This window comes from Mytilus galloprovincialis, chromosome 2 (genome assembly GCF_965363235.1).
Source record: "Mytilus galloprovincialis chromosome 2, xbMytGall1.hap1.1, whole genome shotgun sequence".
NCBI lineage: Eukaryota > Metazoa > Mollusca > Bivalvia > Mytilida > Mytilidae > Mytilus > Mytilus galloprovincialis.
In genome coordinates, this window is record NC_134839.1 from 5,535,903 (window position 1) to 5,557,047 (window position 21,145).

Here is a 21,145-nt window from a genome sequence, read left to right on the forward strand (position 1 = left end):
AACTATTTTAGTTAGGTTTCTGTCCCCATTATATTCTTACAGTTTAGATGTTACATATTCAAACATTGTTTCTTTGTATTTGGATAGAGGAAATAATTTTCAGAAATGAAGACATTATTAGATCTTCATACTAAGTAAGTCAACATTATCTTTGTTGAATATTCCTCATCTGAATTTGATATGTCATAATAGCAATGACCAGCAAGCCAGTTGCCCTGAACTGGTAAGTATTCTTATGAATCAGATGATTAAAAAAAGAAGATTAATTTTCAATTGGTATTATGCTGTGTGCAGAATATATTTGTATGTATATGCAAGTTTTGTTTTTATTGTTCATGTCTAATATATTTTATAAACTCAGCAAACGCGTTATAGTGTAGATTTGCATTTTAATTGTTAGTTTTTGTATTCTTCATACTGGAAAAATATGTGATCTCTGAATATGTTTTTTTGTCAGAGCATGCATCATCATGGGTGACGTACATTAGACTAGTATTTTGGGGTGAAGCTTTTTTTAAAACCGACAAGTCCTCATACATTTTTATGCCAGAGGTACCCTAATCAATTGGTAAACGCGCGTTGTATAAGTTTGAAGTACGTCGAAATTCAACGTTTTACACTCGGTGAACGCTATAATTCTAGGAAAGTGTTATGCAGCATACAAATTTTCATCCTCCTCAAGCATCTGTCAAGCCTATATTTGTACGCTACACACACATGCGCGTTTAAATCGCTACAAATAGGTTTGAGACACGTTCAGGGCACGTTATATAAGCTTCAAGTTCGTTTGACTTTAACGTAAACGTATGGGAGTGTATTTGTAACAAACACCCCATTCCTAAACGTCCCAGACACGCCGAAAGCACGGATTATCGTCCAAAATACGACCGGGACGCTACTCAAATACGTTCAAGTGACTCTTTTTCTTCGTAACGGGCATTCCATCCACGTTTGACAAACGCCAGACATAGGCCACCACACGTTACTTGAACGCCCGATAAACGCTTAGGTACGCTACTTGTACGCCCATTACACGCTTAAAAGCTCGTCGTGCACACGATACAGATATGATTGACAGGTTGAATGCATCCAAAATTACTAGCATATTGGCAGCGTACATGAATTTTTACCACGCCCGGCGTACGTCGGAGCTATACGCTGATGTGTGACGTCGTTATCAGATCAAATAAGTTAAAAAAAAACCAAACAAGTACAAAGTTGAAGAACATTGAATACCTGAAATTCCAAAAAGTTGTTTTAAAACAGTAAAATTACATTCTTCTTTTTAACTATGGTTACATTATTTGCTCATATTTCATATTTCATATTGCACTATCCTTCTTACGCTACGATCATTCAGTGTATACGTGTAATTTATATTAAAGATTACAAGGAACTGATCAAAGTCATGTATTATTAAGTATCTTAACACAGTCTTGTAAAACTAGAGTTATCACTCTTTTCCCTATCTTTAGCAGATATATATGATATTTTGAAGAACTATAGTTACTAGTTTAAAACAAACCCTCCATTAGTAGACCAAGATGTGGTGATGAATTTCCCTTTATCAACTGAAAGAATCTGTCCTTTTGGAACCATATTATTATAATCAAGTTTGCAATTTAGGGAGTACTGTAAACCTAAGGAGAGATAAGTTGAATATCAATTTAATGTAAAGAACTGGCATGTTTAGACATAAAAATCGATGCGGTACTTAACTTTCACTACAGGATACCAGAGGAACATTCAAACTCATAAATCATAAATGAAAAAGACAAATAGAATATAATAATACAGAAGACACAACATAAAATACTAAAGACTGAGCAACACGAATCCCAACAAATCTAGGGGTGATCTCCGGTGCTCCGGATTAGTAAGCAGATCCTGCTCCACATGTGGTTTCCGTCGTATTGCTCATGTTATTACAAACCCGATAAATAGTCATATTCATGAAAAGGGAAGGAGATTGTAGTTACGACGTAAGAAATATATCCGGTATCATCTGTGAAACGGTTATTCCACAACGGTTAATCAACTCGTGATGACGTCCGTAAAATTTACGAAAAGATGACTTCAACTTCTACATTTGGAACTCTTGGGTAAATGACTTCCTTGTGAGCAGCAATCCTCTATCTAAATGATCAATAGAGTTTTAGCCCGTTCCAGTCTAAACAGAATACAGTAACTATTCATACTGTTGTCATCCAGACTGAATTGACAAATATGTTTGTATAATTTGTAGTTTCATGATTATATCTGTGTGTTACCTTGTATTTGTTAGTGTATACAATAGTATATTGTGAAAATATTAACATTAACATTACCCCATGACAGTTTTATTAGGTTAAAACAATTGATTGTCGCTTTTATAAATTAATCTCCTATATGATGTAATAACAGGTGAATGACGCCGAAAAGCAAGTTTTTTTTACGACTGAATTATCAGTACTTACAACTGCACTAAAGTGCTCCCTTACACACAGGCAATATAGATATGAATATACGACAATTTAACAAGTGTTCAGATGTTTCAATCTATCTATAGATGTTCATTTAGACCACTGTTCTCAGTTCTAATCCTTGTTTATTAGAAATAATTTTAGTTATCTTCTAACACAACTCAAAAATATTTGAGGAAGAATTTCTAATATGTTTTGGAAACTCGTTCCAAAGACAGTCCGTAGAAGGAAAAAACTGTTATGATAATGAATTGTTCGTGCAGGTATGGAGGGGGCCGAATTCCTGCATTACGTATCACATACATTTTCATAGTAGTACATTATCCTCGCGTAGAACATTTAAGTCTCGTCAACAATGGTAGCATGATTTCAGAAAGGATGTAGTGAGTGCAGAACAGTTACCAAAGATACCAAAGATATAATGTCGTACGCCAGACGCGCATTTCGTCTACATAAGACTCAATAGTGACGCTCATATCAACATATTTTTAAAGCCAAACAAGTACAAAGTTGAAGAGCATTGAGGATCCAAAATCCATATTTTGTAAAGTAAAGTAAAGTCAGCTAAACGTTTTGATTACGTTGTGTTGTAAAGGGAATATTAAGCTTCTCAATGATAAAAATTGGTGTTTGTCAAACTGCTATATAACCAGTGTAATTTTTCGGACAAAACGGTTGGTTCAAAATTTTTGATTTTTTTATATTTTTGTTAAAGGGTCAAAGTAAGTACTTTGACAAAATTTAATCAAGATTAAACGAGCTAAATTAATTTTAGTGCAAGTGTTGGGTACCAACTTAAAAAGAAAATATCCTTTTATACTCCTCCATCGAACGTTTTATATCAAATGCAATACAAACAAATAGTTCCTTTTCCCTTTTAAAAGATATCAGTTACTATCATCTTCGCTAGCTAAGGGCTACGATCCACTCCCGCTTTTTCTCCACAGAGAGCGGGAGTGGATCGTAACCCTTGGCTAGCGAAGATGGTTACTATAGGCTTTTTTTAAAACCTTAAAAAATTATACATGAGAAATCTTCATTTTGATTTCAATAAGCAATGCGTTGGTTCTGATATGGTTCTGTATGATTAAAACTCTACATTTTGAACATAAATTTTCAGTGGATAACATATTAAACCATAATAATTTAATTTTGGATGTAACGCGTCTTCTGATTGGCTGACGTTATTTTGTTATTAGCCCATAGACATAATTTAGTCATGTGACCGTGACGTCATCAACGTTTTTTTCATGGTTTTCTACGGTTTAACATGGAATTTAGATTTAAATTATAAGAAATGACTGTAATATGTTTTCTGTCTATTCGAAATAACATAAAAAAAAATGTGGTGCACACTGTTAAATAACCCGCTACGCGCGTTATTCAGTGTGCACCAAATTTTTTATGTTATTTCTTCATAGACAGAAAAATATTACAGTCATTCCTTAAATAATAAAACTAACAATGGTAATGGGGAAAGTGTCAAAGAGATAACAACCCGACCAAAGAGCAGAAATCAGCACACGGCCACCAATGAGTCTTCAACACAGCAAAAAAAAACCTTTGTTTGGTGGAGTCAGTGTTGCTAAGTGTTTAGTTTTCTATGTTGAATTTTGGATACTGTACATGCAGTTTGTCTTTTGATCGTTATGCACTTTTTGTTATGGCATTGTCAGTTTGTTTTTTAAGAATCTTTCGCCTCTCTTTTGCATTTACCTAGGCCTCAAGCTGGAAAAGTTGGTCTTAGACTATTTCTGCTGCTCTATTTGAGTCACGTTGTATTGTTTTATATCTTTTTTTTACATTCAATTTGTCTTTTCAACTTAAATATCAAAAATATCTGATGATGATTGTGCCTATAAACGCATCACGCACACACAAATTAGTATCACTTAATGTTTTATCAAATTCTTTATGACGTTTGTAAACGTAAGGGTCATCGACAATTGCTTACAAAAACATGAACAATATAACCGATTATCAGGTTTTCTAAACAAAGATGTTTATTTGACCAAACCGGGTTATGCAATGTGAAATCTATGACCAAACCGGGTGGTAAACATTGACGAAACCGACCAGTTCCATTTTGACATGACCCATTTCTTTCGTTCCATACTCAGAAAAACAAGTATTGAGAAGTTCATAAAAACAAGTTTTGCAATCTCCGTGTCAGTATCTATCTTCCCGTACCTTTCATTCCGTACAATGTGAACAATTTAACAAGAAATTCAACAATTTCGAGGCAAGGTTCACTCAATTCGTCATTTTGACATGCATTTTTACTTATTTCTTCGTTAATATAGAACGGTTGTAGAAAATATTACATATCACAATAGAAAATAGTTGTATATGTATATATATTCTTCGATATCATAAAAAAAAAATTAAAAAATTATGGAGAAATCTAGCTTTCTTCTGTCTATTTATGTTCCGTCATTGTGCCGGATGTTAGATACCATCGAGTCCGAACAAATTTTGCCGGAGTGGTTTAGACACAGTTGGTAAGTTAAACTCTGAATACAGATACAATTTTAAGAATTGCCGATAGAAAAATGCATGCCTTTCAAGTATATATAAGATTAGTTTATAATATATAAATATTAATATATGATTTGCAAGAATTCGATTCCTATTAAACAAACATTGTTCAATACCGAAAATGCGTACCTTTATAGGGCGTTTTTCAATAAAAACGTACTTTCTTGTCCCGGCCACTTTAAAAAAAAATGTGTTTGATCTTTGCAAATATTTTTTTGTGCAGTCAGTACATTGAATTAGATATAACATTTTCAAGCAAAGAAACAGTTTATTTTTTAGAGGGATTGATAAGATATTGATTCCTGAATGGTCCAAAACAACCAAAATGGCATGTCCCTAGACCGCCTGTTCAATATTCATACTCTCAAATATCGTAAAAAAATGTAGAAATAAATATTAATTTTACTTAATATAAGTTCTTTAATAATTCAAAAGTATGTTTAGAGCCAACATATTTTAATAAACAGCTTTTAACATAGGATTTTTTATTTTAGAAGGTGTGTCCCTAACACAATGTCCACTACGAAACGAAGTCATTAAAACTTGCTTATAAACAGTTTTATAAAATCAATGTAATTTTTTGTTTGCAAGAGATATAAACATTAGGGTCTTACAAAAGAAGTGATGCTTTTATAACGGCAATTAAACTGTTGGTAAGAAAAATTGAGCACATGAAATGGACCAGAGTGATACCGTATTTTTGTAAATGTCCACTACGAAACGGGTCAAATCTCCTTCAGTAACTGGTTTTAAAATTATGAAAAAAATATCAGTGTACAGCTTAATAACGCTTTGATGAATACAGTCAGTCTTGTTACTATTGCAATATTGGGGTTGTGAGAAAAAAATAAAACATGTGAATACGTCCCCTACGAAACGGTCTCCTACGAAACAAGTTTGGGAGAAAAACGTTTCGTAGTGGACACTACCACTACCATGCAGTCTTTTTTTACTCTTTTTTCAATTATATTCGTGCAAAGCAAATAACAAAGGTTAGTTTCATGTAATTTTTATTATGTTTTTATTAACATAGAATAGGGTTGATGTCAACTACGAAACTTTTTGTCCACTACGAAACGGTTTTGTCAACTACGAAACGCATCAAAATGTCCACTACGTAACATGAGTTGTACCTTCATATGTGAAGTACTGTCTAATCTTTATCGATAGAAAATGGTTCTCCAATTCAGAAAAAAATGAGATTTTTCTAGTATATAAAGTAAACAAACTGGAATGTCTATAGGAAACATTTAAAATTGCAAAAATAATTATGTGTGTTTAGAAGCAGTTTCGTAGGGGACAAAAGTCCCCTACGAAACAGTACACAAATTATGAAAATAATATAATTTAAAAGAGTATTTAAGATTGCACTTTTTGTTTACAAACAGGTCTATAATAGAGGTATTCAAAATAAATCTTGAAAATAAATTTTAGACTAGTTGATTTTCCATTTTTTTTAGGTCTGAAAGGAACGCTTTTTTTTAAAAACGCCCATTATCTAAAGAAATAAAATTGTTAAAAACTAAACAATCGAACAGGGTCCCCTTCTCTAGGTTTGTTTTTTTTTCGTACACATTATTTCAGGATGAGCTCTCACTCCAAAAGGTGGTGATCATTTCTTTGTGAGCAAAAGATGTTATTTTTGTCATTATAAAAACAAGACATGACTGCTTTGCAAGTACTATAAGTGACGTCCAACTTAGTGTAATCACACGTGTTGTATTGAAATAATTATAACTTAGATTGATTGATCACAAATGCATTCAGGGCACATCCTTAATATTTGGTAATATTCAGCAACATTTATATTATACCCCAGACCCCGTCACACTAGGCCAAGATCGCACCACGATCTCTAAAAAATAATGCTTTTGATGATCGTAGTGCAATCGTGAAAATCGCAGTATCAGTATATAGTTAAGCAGAACATTAGGGACAACATAAAAAAAATCAATGAAGGATAAAAACAACTTAATTAAATTAGTTCGGGGGTGGGTGGTAAAAAATGCTGCAAGTTATGTTTAATTGACATCGATTTTATATATATCCTTATTGGTCAATCAATTTTTCCCAAATTAAGTTGAGAGGGGGAGGGGTGGAGGGGGGAGTGAAAAAACTATATGAATTAAGTTTTTTTTATCCTACATTGAACTTTTGATGTCTAGTGAAATCACAGGCACTTGTCTCAGAAAAAAAATCCTATATATCTTTAGTATAAGACAAGTAACGGATACAAAACGGACACAGAACGGACGACTATTGTAAAAAAACGGACGCTTACCGGACACTTCATTCGTTGAACGTCCATTCAAAGTTTTGAACATGCTCAAATTTTTCCATCGTACAAAACGGACGTCGACTGATAAAGCGGACAGTCCGAAACTGAACGAAATGAAACAGATATCGACCGACGACTAACGGATAACAACATGCGGCTTACGGACATGAACGAATTAAAAAAAAAAGTTATCGGTTCGGCGTCCATTTGCGCTATCTGGTAAGGTGTGACCGGAGTTTTAAGCACCAGTCACAACTTATTGGAAAGCGCAAACGGACGCCAAACGGATAACTTTTTTCAATCCGTTCATGCCCGTTAGACATCCCTTAGTTTTCGTTTCATGTCCGTACAGCATCCGTTTTATCCATCAATGTCCCTTCTGTCCGGTGGAAAATTTTGAGCATGTTCAAAACTTTGAATTAAGGGACGTTCAACGGATGAAGTCTCCGTTGTAGATACGGTAGGCGTCCATTTTTTACGGTATGTGTCCGTTCCGTTTCCGTTTTTAATCCGTATCTTCATCAACGGACTCCCAACGGATATCAATTTTGTCAACGAAAACCCTTTTATTTTATCCGTTAGTCGTCCGTTCGTGCTATCCTGTATGGTGTGATCACAGCTGAAGTGAGAAGTAAACACTTCTAGGCTTAGATTTAGAATAATGTGTTCTTAAAAAGGGACAAATATTAACTGCGGGACAATACCTTGTGTATACTATAAATATATATATAAAAGAAGCTATGGTATGATTGCCAATGAGACAACTCTCCACAAGCGAACAAAATGACACAGAAATTAACAACTATAGGTCACCGTACGGCTTCAACCATGAGCAAACCCAATACTGCATTTTCAGCTATAAAAGGCCCTAAAATGACAATGTAAAACAATTGTAGCGAGAAAACTTACTGCTTTATTTATTAAAAAAATGAATAAAAACAAATATATAACACATAAACAAACGATAACCACTGAAATACATGGTCCTAACTTAGGCCAGGCACATAAATACATAATGTGGCGGGTTTAAACATGTTATAGCGGGATCCCAACCCTCCCTTAACCTGGGACAATGGAATAACAGTACAACATAAGAACGAATCATAAAAGTCAGTTGAAAAGGCTTAACTCATCAGAAGTACACAAATACAAGTGGACGTGTATATCAATTTCATTTCAAAAGCACACACGGCGTGTCAATCTAGTACAAAGGAGGGTTTGTATTCATGCAACATTTTCATGTACTTGTCTTGAATATGCATGTAGTTAGACAACGGGCGTTAATGACTCATTCAAACATCAATTATACTACAATCTTTGCAGTTTTACTCCTGTTCATGTTGATTATAAACATAGAAAAAAACAAAATAACTGACCCACGGACATTTACTTTGGTGAAATTGCTACCCGTTGATATATAATTTGACAATGAAAAAGAGACCCATTCCTGTGACCCCTCTATGTATTCTTTGTAAAGAAGGAACCCCATACCACGATATGAGGCTGTCAGAATAAAGGTCTAGTGTTGAACATGTTGAAGATTCACAGTTAAGCACTGATTATGTAAATATAGCGCAGGCGGGATGGAAATTGTCTCGTGCTAACGATTTTTAAAACCAAGTTCTGTAGATAAAGTGTAGTGTTGATGTTAACACCAGCACTGCAAATGTAAAATATAGCGATATAGATATCGAAAAGCTACCTATTGAGATGTCAAGATAAGCGATGTAGGAATAAATTTTAGCTTTTGGAGATGTCAATTACACCATTATTGACTTTATAGCTTCTATGCAAAACTGCATCTCAAACGCTACATTATTAATCTCCAGCGGTAGAACTTTAATACTTTAAAAAAACACACAGTCGTTTACTATTTAGACTTTATTACAACCAAAGGTCTTTTTAGAAGCTGCTGTCATAACTACAGACAAGATTTAATTGACAGTTGGAATGTTTTGACGGTTGTATATGTAATTGATACTAAGCTATAGTTGAAAGTTTCATTCACCAGAAGATCTCAACATTGTTCCAGAATATCTCAACCGATACCAGAAAATCTCAACATGAAATACTTTATAGCATATTTCGCTTAATGCAATTATATAAGTAAAGAAAAAGAACAAACTGTAATTTTATGTTTATAAGGTTTTAGAAAAATACTAATTCACTGATATATACGTTAGTTTATCAATGATATCGCTGTCATTTTGTCAATAGCTGACTGCACTGGCCACATTTACCTGCTGGAGAAAAGTCATTCCGATGTCCTTTTAAATCATATTGGTCCATGTTATACACGAGAGAAACCCTAATTCAATTATCTATGGCATGACATTCTCCTATTTTACTAAAAAAACGCATTGTTTTTCAGTAAATTGGCGAAAAGTCGACCTACCCTATGTTTATTTTGTATAATTTGAACCAGAAAATCTCAACAGGAAGTGCCAGAATACTTTTTTCCGTTTCAACCATTTGGTTGAGATTAGATGGTTTACCAGGCGTGTTGAATGTGTATGATTGTGTAACAAAAACAACCGTGTCAATTTCAGCATGCATGTTTAATGAATGTCGAGTCTGAAGCGTAGGACAACTCGTACGCTCCTGTTTCAAATTGGACAATGTTTTGTTATTTGTTTTTACTGTTGAAATTAGTTGTTATGTTAAAATAGATAATCAACCACTTTGATCGATGTATTATTGTTGACCATTCGAGATTCTTTTTTTTTTGGCGAACCCGTCTTCAGCTGAATGTGTGATTACTGAATCATATAACTACACGAGCCTCAAGGGATTTCAAATCGAAAATAAATGCAAAACATGTGTTTTTGTGTCTTTCAAAACACAAATAATATACAGAATTAATTGCAGGATAAAGACAATAACTGTTTAGTGTCTTTAAATATCAGCTGTATTTGTACTCGGCTCGAAACAGGTGTAATAGCTCGCTAAAAGCTCGCAAACACCTTGCTTCCTAGCCTCGTACAAATACAGCTGACATTTAAAGACACTAAACAGTTATTGTATATATATATTAAAACAAGGATATGTGATACGATTGACAATATCGTTTTGTTATTTAACCATTTAACTGGTTTTGTGTGGATTAGTTGGGTTTTTGTTTTTGCGTAAACTTCAAAAATGCTTTTCATACAAATTATATATATATCATCCAACGAAATCAACCAATACACAACAAATAAAGGAATTTTACGATAAGATCAACATACTCCTTTTCAAACGTTGTGAAATTTATTTCCTTCGCCAGATAAATTTCATTAAGTATTGTAAAATTGTCATCTTTCATTTCCTAAAAATCAAATTAAAGGAGGGGAGCATCATTGCAATACAGATATCTTGATACATTTTTTCTTATTTTAGAAATACACTATGAACATTTTACATCTCAAGTTGACTTTCTTCGTATTGACCTTCATATCTATAGTAAGTATACACCTTGTTATTTGCACTTTATTCAAATGTATGTGTTGTTCTTGGGCGCATTAATTCCAGATTTCTTTTACAATTAAAAGTTTAAATAATAACAACAAAGATTAAGACCAATAAAAAATAAAAATAAAACAATTGTTGACTCTTTTCTCTTTATACTGTTAATTTTTCCAAAATTTAAAATAAAGACTTTAGATCATAAATTAAAGGTAACCTTTTTAATATTTTTCCCTTTTGAAGTGCTCCCTTTTCAGTTGGTAATATCTGTACTTGATGGTAGTCTGTTTTAGATACTGGTTGTTAAAATTGCACGACAAGACATGTATAGAAACAGAAATTGATTTCAAGGTTGTTTCTTTATATGCTAAATCTAAATATGTGTTCATATTTTGTTAATTTTTGGCCCAAATTCTACGATACATGTAGTTCTATTCGGGTTCAAAATTAAACTGTGATTGATCTCAATCAAAAATTAGATGTACAGTGTCGTTAAATATGGTAAATTTTAGCGTGCATTTGGTCCATTTTCAAATTGGTCCACATTGAGGTCCTATATGGCCGCAGTTAAACTTTAATTGTTTGTTTTCGTTTTTGTTCTTTGATATATATGCTGAGTCAAACCATGTATTTAGACATTGAATAGGACCATAATTTGTGAATTTCCAATCTAAAATTTTAAAATTCTTAGACAACATTCTATTTTATTCTGTGTCAGAAACCAGTGCTATGCCCAATATTTAATCACGATCCTAGTTAAGAGCTGTGTTACACAATATATTGAAATTGTAAGTAGATCTATGATTAAAATAACATATAGAATCATTTGCAAGTTGTACATAATTTTGCCAATTGCAGTTGAAATCTATATTAACGAAATAATTATCAGTTCAGTTTTGGAAATATATAAGTATTATTGTATTGCTTATGGGAAGATCCAATTCGTCTTTTTTGTCTGTTTTTAAAATTGAATAGTGAATAAAAAAGAGCACACGAATCACTTAAAAATATTTGACACACAACTCTAATTCCCAACTCCCGATAATATTAACGCTGTACATGCAATGTGCTGCTGAAACGGGTTTTTGTGTTCTGTAGCAAAGTTTAGGAGGAAAATAAAATAATGTAACTTTAATTTGATAGTATATTATTATATAGTGTAAAAAGAAATTATTAATCTCAAAGTGAAACTCTCACTTATAAGTGGAAGGCGATTGTTGAAACTATAAAAAAAAACACTTATAGGAGTTTATCAAAATCCTCTTCGTTTCCCTGATCAAGGATCTCTATCAGACATTTAGGGGGCGGGGATCGGTATCAAAAGAACATGTATTATAATTATTATAATGTTCTCCCCAGGCCGTTTTAGCACAGCGCTGTTCAGCGCTATCGTAATTTACCGCGGTGGTATTGGGCAGACCGCTGCGCTATCCAATCAAAACTCAGCGCTATTGTTTTTGAATTTTCAAACTTCCGGTATTATTTTGTACACATTCGGATCACGTGATCGACTGGTTGAATTATCTGAGAGATCGTTAATTCACCCAACGTAGTCAATTATCGGTGGGGCCAGTTCAATAAATCAACAAAATGGCGCCATTTGCAAAACTTTTACTGCCAAATAAACCTTTCCTTCCTCGAGTTTTTCGCTTTAAAAAGATGAAGAAACTTCATGAAAGGAATGAACAGTGCTATGTCTCTTGTGCTAAAAAATTCATTTCTAAATTATATATTAAGGGAAGTCGTACCCCTTCTCTGACAACGTTGTCTCGTCTATTCATTGGACCATCTACGATTATTTCATTATTTATTTACGTTTACAACCGAACTGTTGAACCTGTATTGCTTTCAGGAAGAATCCCTGATATCATGGGATTAGTTACAAGCCCGTATTTTACGATTACTTGTCCATCCATCGATCTTTTCCAAATGGATATAGAGAATAAAACGAAACGAAAATTTGTGTAAATCTATAGAAAATATCGATATTTGTCAACCAATCATCAATATATATGAATTAAATAATGTTTTAAAAATGTAAACAGAGGATGGCTTGGATAAGGAATTGCATTTAATGCTACATAAGCCACAAATGTTAACAGGAAGTTATGTTAGCCAGTAAGGGAGATAATTTGGGATGGAAAGTCCTAAAAGAAGTATTGTCAAATCTTGACAAACTTATCTGGTGGCAAGTCTTCAAATGTTTATAAAATTATCAAACAAAACCTCTAAAGTTGCTAGTTGTTTCAATTATCAAACATAATTTATTTGATTGGTAACTCAACTTTAAGGATTTCTTTCATATTCATCTTGAAATATGTTTAATATAGCCTTTTTTAAGTAAGTCTTTGATAACATTTGAATATTATTGAAAGGGCAATTTCATTTCTTCCTTTTAAAAACTATACTCATTTTATTGAAAAGTTGTAATTTAAATATAGAAATGTTTATAAAAGTTAATAACAAGATACCAATCTTGTCATTGAAAACTTTCTGGTAATTCAGTAAATTAATGAAGTTATAAAGGATGTATAACTAGTTTATAGTTAAACAACTAAAAGTGCATACTTACTCTCACAAAAAAGAATTGAAAGGGTGGTAATGAAATCAAATTACAAATAATGTATATAAATTATCTAGGCATTTTAATTTTTAAAACATAACATTTAAAATGAAACTTTTTTCCATTTTTGTGAAAGCATATGTATAACAAATGCAGGTCTTTATATATTTAATATAATATAAACAACATGGTAGTTATATACAAATGTAACATTATGTAAAAATGGTGAATGTATCCAACATCGCGCGCTTACCACAGCGCTATAAAAAAATCCTGGGGAGAACACTGAATTAATTAATAATAATAATTATATGTAAAAACTCTTATTAAGGTGCAATACCACCATTGATTTCCCATATTAGTCTTTGTTAAATTTGCACTTTTCATAAAATTGTGCAGAAATTATCATTGTTTCAAATTAAACTAGAGGCTCTCAAGAGCCTGTATCGCTCACCTGACTCTATTTGGGTTTTTGAAATCATATAAAAAAATATCAAATTTGGCTACAAAGTAACAACACTTGGCCAGCAACTCATAAAGGAAAGGAACATTCATGCTATGATTGGTTTCATTCAATTCAGTGGTTCTCTAGAAGAAGACTTTTGTATGCATTTCCCATAGGGTCCTATGTTAAACTAAGTCCCCCGCTGGCGGCCATCTTTGATGATGAATCGGCTACAAAGTAACAACACTTGGTCAGCACTTCATAATGAACATTCATGCTATGTTTGGCTGTATTCCATTCAGTGGTTTTCTAAAAGAAGTCATATGTATTCATTTCCCATAGGGTCTTATGTTAAACTAAGTCCCCCGCTGGCGGCCATCTTGGATGATGGATCGGTACAAAGTAACAACACTTGGTCAATTCTCATAAGGAACATTCATGCTATGTTTGGCTGTATTCCATTCAGTGGTTCTCTAAAAGAAGTCATTTGTATGCATTTCCCATAGGGTCCTATGTTAAACTAAGTCCCCTGTTGGCCGCCATCTTGGATGATGGATCGGCTACAAAGTAACAATACTCGGTCAGCACTTCATTAGGAACATTCATGCTATGTTTGGTTTCTTTCCATTCAGTTGTTCTGTAAAAGAAGTCATGTGTATGCATTTCCCATAGGGTCCTATGTTAAACTAAGTCCCCCGCTGGCGGCCATTTTGGATGATGGATCGGCTACAAAGTAACAATACTCGGTCAGCACCTCATAAGGAACATTCATGCTATGTTTGGTTTCATTCCATTCAGTGGTTCTCTAAAAGAAGTCATTTGTATGCATTTCCCATAGGGTCCTATGTTAAACTAAGTCCCCCCCTGGCAGCCATCTTGGATGATGGATCGGCTACAAAGTAACAACACTTGGTCAGCACCTCAAAAGAAACATTCATGTCATGCTTGGTTTCATTCCATTCAGTAGTTCTCTAAAAGAAGTCATTTGTATGCATTTCCCATAGGGTCCTATGTAATCCAACTGTCTAATTCAAGGGATTTTTTTTGGACCCAATTTCGTATACAACCAGATGTGAAGTACCATAATTTGGTGGTATTACACCTTAAATAATATTCTCTTCTGTTGCAGCAACTCTTGTCGTCTCACCCGCCCTTAGCTGAAGGTAATGTGTGGAAGGCTCTTAGAAGAGTTTTAAGACCAACGTGTGGAGGTTGTGCAGGGATTTGTGAAATAAAAGTCCCAGGCCGTTGCCAGTGTGTAGTCGACCGAGTCTGTATTAGAAACCCGAACAGAGTGGGATACGTAGGGAGCCGTGGATAAAATAAACTGTAGATAGTGCCTATTCGGACACCGAGTGCGCTCACTATTCAATTGATTGAAAATGACTTGAAGTTAAATATTTTGTATCTTTTTTTAAATCAAACTTATTGCTTTACTTAATTTACAAGTTACTAAGAACTCATAGTATACCAAGAAAAAAATGGGGTTAACACAAAAAGACAAATTAAAAGTTGCCCTACGATAACATAACTACCAAAAAAGTAAAATCATAAGATAATTCAAAAAGGAAAGTCTCTGATCAAATGGCACAATCAAAAGCTCAAACACATTAAACGAATTGTTAACAGCTGTCATGTTCCTGACTCGGTACAGGCATTTTCTCATGTAGAAAATGATGGATTGAACCTGGTTTTATAGCCAGCTAAAACTCTCACTTGTATGACATTATATTGACAGCGATTCGTGACCAAAACAAACAAACACAATAGGTAAAACTGTCAAAATAGGGGTACAGCAGTCAACATTGTGTTATCACTATCAAAGTGTCGCGCCTTTGACGTCACACAGGAAGATATAAAACAATTTTGTCGTTCAAAGTATGACGGGATAGATAAGTATAGAGTCACGTCAAATGAATATAAAATAAACCAGTAAAAATAATATTAATAAGATTATTGTATCGTTCAAAGTATGACGGGATACATATAAGTACAGAGTCACGTCTAATGGCAATTGTATACGATAAGCTTTTGTAATCGTGCCGAGTAATGGTGGGTTGCGAATATATTCAAAGCAGACAACCAGATAAGTTACTTTGATAATATCAAATTCTTAATCGACAGAAATATAGAAACGTCAATTATTGACGAGACCCTTAAATCGGGAGAACGTTTATTAATTGTGCACGCCTTTGCCCCTATTTAATATCTAAAAGACGTATAAACACATTCAAGGGATTCGGTTAGCAATTCAGTAATATATTTCGCCCGTCCTTTATTAATTATCATAAAATATGTTCATACAAGTGAAAGTTTTACATGTAGCTAGCTAGCATAAAGAAATGTCTATTCTAAGTAATGATTTTGACAGTTGTTTTCCATTCGTTTGATTTATTAGGTCGAATGTATGTGAGCTGTTGTAGGATGATTTTTTGTAAAATATTTCATGTCTGGAGAATTTCAGAAAAGGTATCAAAAGTCATAATTTTTGAAACAGGCTAATTATTTTAAGCCCTCTCCTTCTTTTCCAAAGTCCGTTATTTTTTTCTGTTAAATACCAGGATTTTGGCGTTTCTGTATACTATGAACATAAGTACATGTATATCATAAATAAAGTGTATTTGCTATTAACTATCAATTCCATAGTTTCTTTTCCACGACGATCGTTGATATATTTCATAGAGAGTTTCTATATATTATAGGAGTACAAATATAGTATAAAAACAGATTAATGCGGAAATATTTGCCCTGTCCCCGAGTAATAATTATAATGAAAATTATATTTAAAAGTTTGAAATCGGAAGTATTGTCTATGGCTTCAAAGTCGGTCTGATGTCTGAAACAATATCCGGACTCCTTTTTTTTTTTTTCGTTTTTCTCCCAAAATAATCCCAACTGAATTATCATCAGAATGGATAACAAATGCAACTATACATGGTACCTTTAGGACATAAAGGCATGATACTTAGGTTAGTGCGGAAGAAAGAGAAGCATCACACAAAAAGAGGTCTTCTCGTTTAATAGTATAGATGAAAGAAACAAGTGATCTTTAAACGAAGCGAGAAGGGGAGCGAGAGCCGCGACAGGGTAAGCGTTTCAATCTTATTTAAAATATGCATCATCCGCTATAGTCCGACTGATTGGTGAAATAATTGTGGGTTTGATAATAAAAGCATCAAATTTGGCATGGTAGTAGGTATGGGTATTCTAAACAATATTAGCTATGGACCCACCATGAAATTTCAAAATGGCGGCTTTTTTCAAGATGGCTGCCATCAAATATCAAAATTAACACATTTGACTAATCCTATGTTACTATATGTTTCCTTTGGGTGCAAAATAGTTTAAAAGTAGGAAACATAATTGTAATCATGAACAAATAAGATGTATTTTGTCATTTGAGGTATTGGTAGTCTTGTAGTTGTATATTTTGAGATATAAACTTATATCGCTATTTTATTAAATTTTCTTTGATCTTGCTGACTAGAAACTAAGGACTAACATGCCTGTTGTCATGAAATTAACAACGTCGTCATAGGTCAGATAGCGATAAACAGATTATCATTGGTCATCTCAACTCGATTGCTTTTCTCACTTTCGCCGTACCGGCTCAAGCGAGAAAACCATTCTCGTTGTAATTATCAATGATTATCTATAAGTAGTGTTAGCAATGTCAAAACAGTGTAAAATTGAAGACCCTGATTTATTATAAACATCTTCTTTATCTGCTGACTTTGATTGTAAATAATGTATTTTGTGCTAAAACAGACTAAAGAAAATTTACAGCGTACTGCCAATAGCAAAAAATCTGACATAAAAGAAGGAACAGTATACAAAACACTCGAAACGATTTTAGAACATTGTCAGCTAATTGAATGGTTCCCGATTTTAATTAGGTAAGAATATTTAACTGACGAAATTAAAATTGTTTGGCTTTAAACTTGCAGCTGCACAATGCAAAGTGGCACAATATATGTAGAAATAAATTTTCAAAACAGAATTAAAGATTGAAAGGCATCAAAAACAGAAGAGAAAAGGAGAGAGTGGTGACCAGGTTGGAAGTATAATTAAACATCACGACAACACGGCAACAATGACAATGACTAAAGATTGTTTTTTTTCTGTAATGATTCATCATGAGATCTACACAAAGCAGCTACGTTTTGAAATAGGCAAACATGTACGAAAATGTGTACTCGACTTGCAAAATTAAGATACAGTAATGTTGGCAAAACTAAGCACAAGAGACATGATTTCCCCAAGAAGCAATTTATAATGTCAAGTTCCTGACCAATTTATATAATAGAGCTAGACCACTAAAGGTAATTAGTGATAACAGTTCAGACAACCGTATCCACGGTAATGTACTTGCGGAGCTGGTTGTGAATATAGAAGAATCATGCATACACTCTGATGTCATTTCTGTTTTCAAATAAGCAGACTTAACAAAGGAAGTATTCCTATCTAGAAGAGTGCATTTGACAGATCTAAACAAAACGAGTTCTTGCAGCTATCCCAGACTTGCAGGCCCTAAACAAGGAAGAGACGTGCTTCCCATATTCTGCGATGATGTTGGTGCTGCAATTAAACAGGCACCTAAAAGAAACTACGATGATGAGGCAATAATATTCTTTTAATATTAGTAGTCTAAAGCTGCACAGATAGTGTGAAGCACAAACGACACTGACTATGTCACAGCTTCTCCAGTTTAATTCCTCTATTCGCAGACGGAAAGATTAATCCAAAGTATTCCATTCAACCGAACGAGAACCACCTATATCAATATATTTACGCCTTCTGCTGCATACTGAAACTAGGAAACATGGTTTTATTGATAAAATGTACTGTTTTAGTTTATCATTATCCTATGACAGAATTAGGTTTTATCTACAGCACTTGGCAACTCCATCTGTGAGGCATTCGATAATGAAAATGTGGTGGTTACCCCAACACTTCGGAGTGATGTGTTTACAACTGCAGCCATGGATAATATTGACCATAACCCGAGTTCGACAACCGCTGATAAATCATTGCATGACACTGCCATTTAACTTTTTCAGCAACATCGTGGAAGTAATACATTTGAAGACTATTTCAATGACATTTTACTGCCTTACATACATGATCAGTTATGTTTTGTAAGTCGACTTGAGGTAATTGGGGATGAATACTTCTCGTATTGTTTTGTCTTCTGTACTATTATTTGTCTGCTTGTCTCTTCATTTTTAGCCATGGCGTTGTCAGTTTATATTCCATCTACAAGCTTGACTGTCCCTCTGGTATCTTTCGTCCCTCTTTTGAAAGCTTCAACAAGATATAAAAGAGCCTGAGGTAAAGGTGTGTCCTTCCAGATGCAAGAGTACCAGGAAACTGGGAGGCAGTTCTAAGGGTCAATGTCAATAAAATGAAGCTGCTCACATACTTAGCTGACCAATTGGTTACTTCAGCAAGAAGGTATGATGAACAGAATCAGATGATAACTACGAAAGGAACTGATGTAATATGCAACTATACCAAATCATATAAGTGAATTTTCACCTTGCAAACACGATGGAGCAGATACACGGAAGATTTTGCATGTGTAAGATGCTGTAGAAGAAGCATTACAACGAGTCATATTGCGGACTGTTGATACGGCTGTCCTTGTTATTGCAATTTCTATTTTCCATGATATTGAGGTGAATCAGTTTTGGATTGCTTTTGAAGTTTCAGATATTTAGCTGTTTATAACATTACCAAAAGTCTTCCACCTTTAAGGTCACGGGACTTTTAGTCTTTCACTCCTTTACAGGTTGTGATCAAGTATCATCATTTGCCTCCAAGGGAAAGAAACTTGCATGGGATACATGGCTATTTTTGGGGGAGATTACACCTGTGTTTGCAACATAATATAGAACAGCATCACCTAATGTTATTTTAAATTCTATGCTATAGATAGAGCAATATGTTATACTGATGTATGATAATCAAGTGAATTAGGTACGAAGGTGAAAGATGCACGAAATGATCTATTCACTAGGAAAGAAAAGGCAATAGATAGCATTTCTTCATCACTATCCGCTTTACTAGAACACACAAAACGAGCTGTTTAGAGGTCAAGCTTTTGCTTGGGGAAATGTATATAACCAAGCAGGTTCACCGAGTGAATTGGGATGACAGAAAGGCAAAATGCAGATGTTGGTGCCCTATTGGACATACTTGCAACAAGCTTCAGTCTGTTGTAATTAGCTGATAGAGTGGGGCTGTAAAATTTATTATGGATTACGTGGATGTTGTAAATGTGTGAAGGCCACACTGTTATGTATCATTACTTTGTAAATGTGGTGGGGAATGTAACAGAGACAAGATGACCAATCAATAAGTGATATAATTTGACAACTAAAGAAGTGTAAACACTTTTGAGTAGAAATGTGTTTGAAGTAAAATTTGATAGAAAATAAAAGTTGAAATTTTAAGCAAAGTTTTTGTTTTGTCCATTTCACTTGTTTTGGCGGCCATTTTTAAAATGTCCGTCATTGTGAAAATTATTGAAAAGTTCGAAATTTTGATAGAACTTATCAGAAATGATTCCTTCTGTTGTATTTACATTAAAAAGATTTAGATTCAAATTCTTTTGCTTTTTTTTTTTACAAATTAGTGAAATTTATAGCACGTGTCCGCCATCTTGAAAAATTCCGCCATTTTGAATTTTTCAGAGTGGGTCCATAGCCTGAATTGACCACAATATACATGTTTACCCTTGTGCAAAATTACATGCTTTTATCATCAAACCCACAATTCTTTAGAAAATATGCACGAATCAGCAGGACTACTATGCAAATACGTGCTCTTTAAACATGTTCATGATTCATCATTTAAATTGCATTTAATAGCAAGATACCTAGACTATTTAAAAGTTTTAGCATAACTGAATAGAATACACATTTATTTAAATCTACTTTTAATGACATAATAGAATATTAACTGGCCGTCATAGACAATGTCATTCAACTTTTGGTGTTTTTCACTTGTTCGATTGATTGATAGAGTTCGATTTTGTCAGTTTTAATGGAATTCTCTTTTTTAATTTGCCTTACATATAAAAAAGAAGATGTGGTATGATTGCCAATGAGACAACTATCCACAAAAGACCAAATGACACAGACTATAGGTCACCGTACGGCCTTCAACAATGAGCAAAGCCCATACCGCATAGTCAGCTATAAAAGGCCCCTATAAGACAATGTAAAACAATTCAAACGAGAAAACTAACGGCCTTATTTATGTAAAAAAAAAGATGAACGAAAAACAAATATGTAACACATAAACAAACGACAACTACTGAATTACAGGCTCCTGACTTGGGACAGGCACATACATAAATAATGTGGCGGGATTAAACATGTTAGCGGGATCCCAACCCTCCCCCTAACCTG

The 21,145-nt window shown here is 33.8% G+C and overlaps 1 long non-coding RNA gene across 1 annotated transcript; it reads left to right on the forward strand.

Annotated features, from left to right (window-relative positions):
• The first annotated feature begins 10,644 nt into the window (after nt 1-10,644).
• LOC143062732 (uncharacterized) lies at nt 10,645-16,361 on the forward strand. The gene is made up of 2 exons (XR_012974827.1): nt 10,645-10,719; nt 14,860-16,361. It is a non-coding gene; the product is annotated as an uncharacterized LOC143062732 (long non-coding RNA).
• The last annotated feature ends 4,784 nt before the right edge of the window (nt 16,362-21,145 follow it).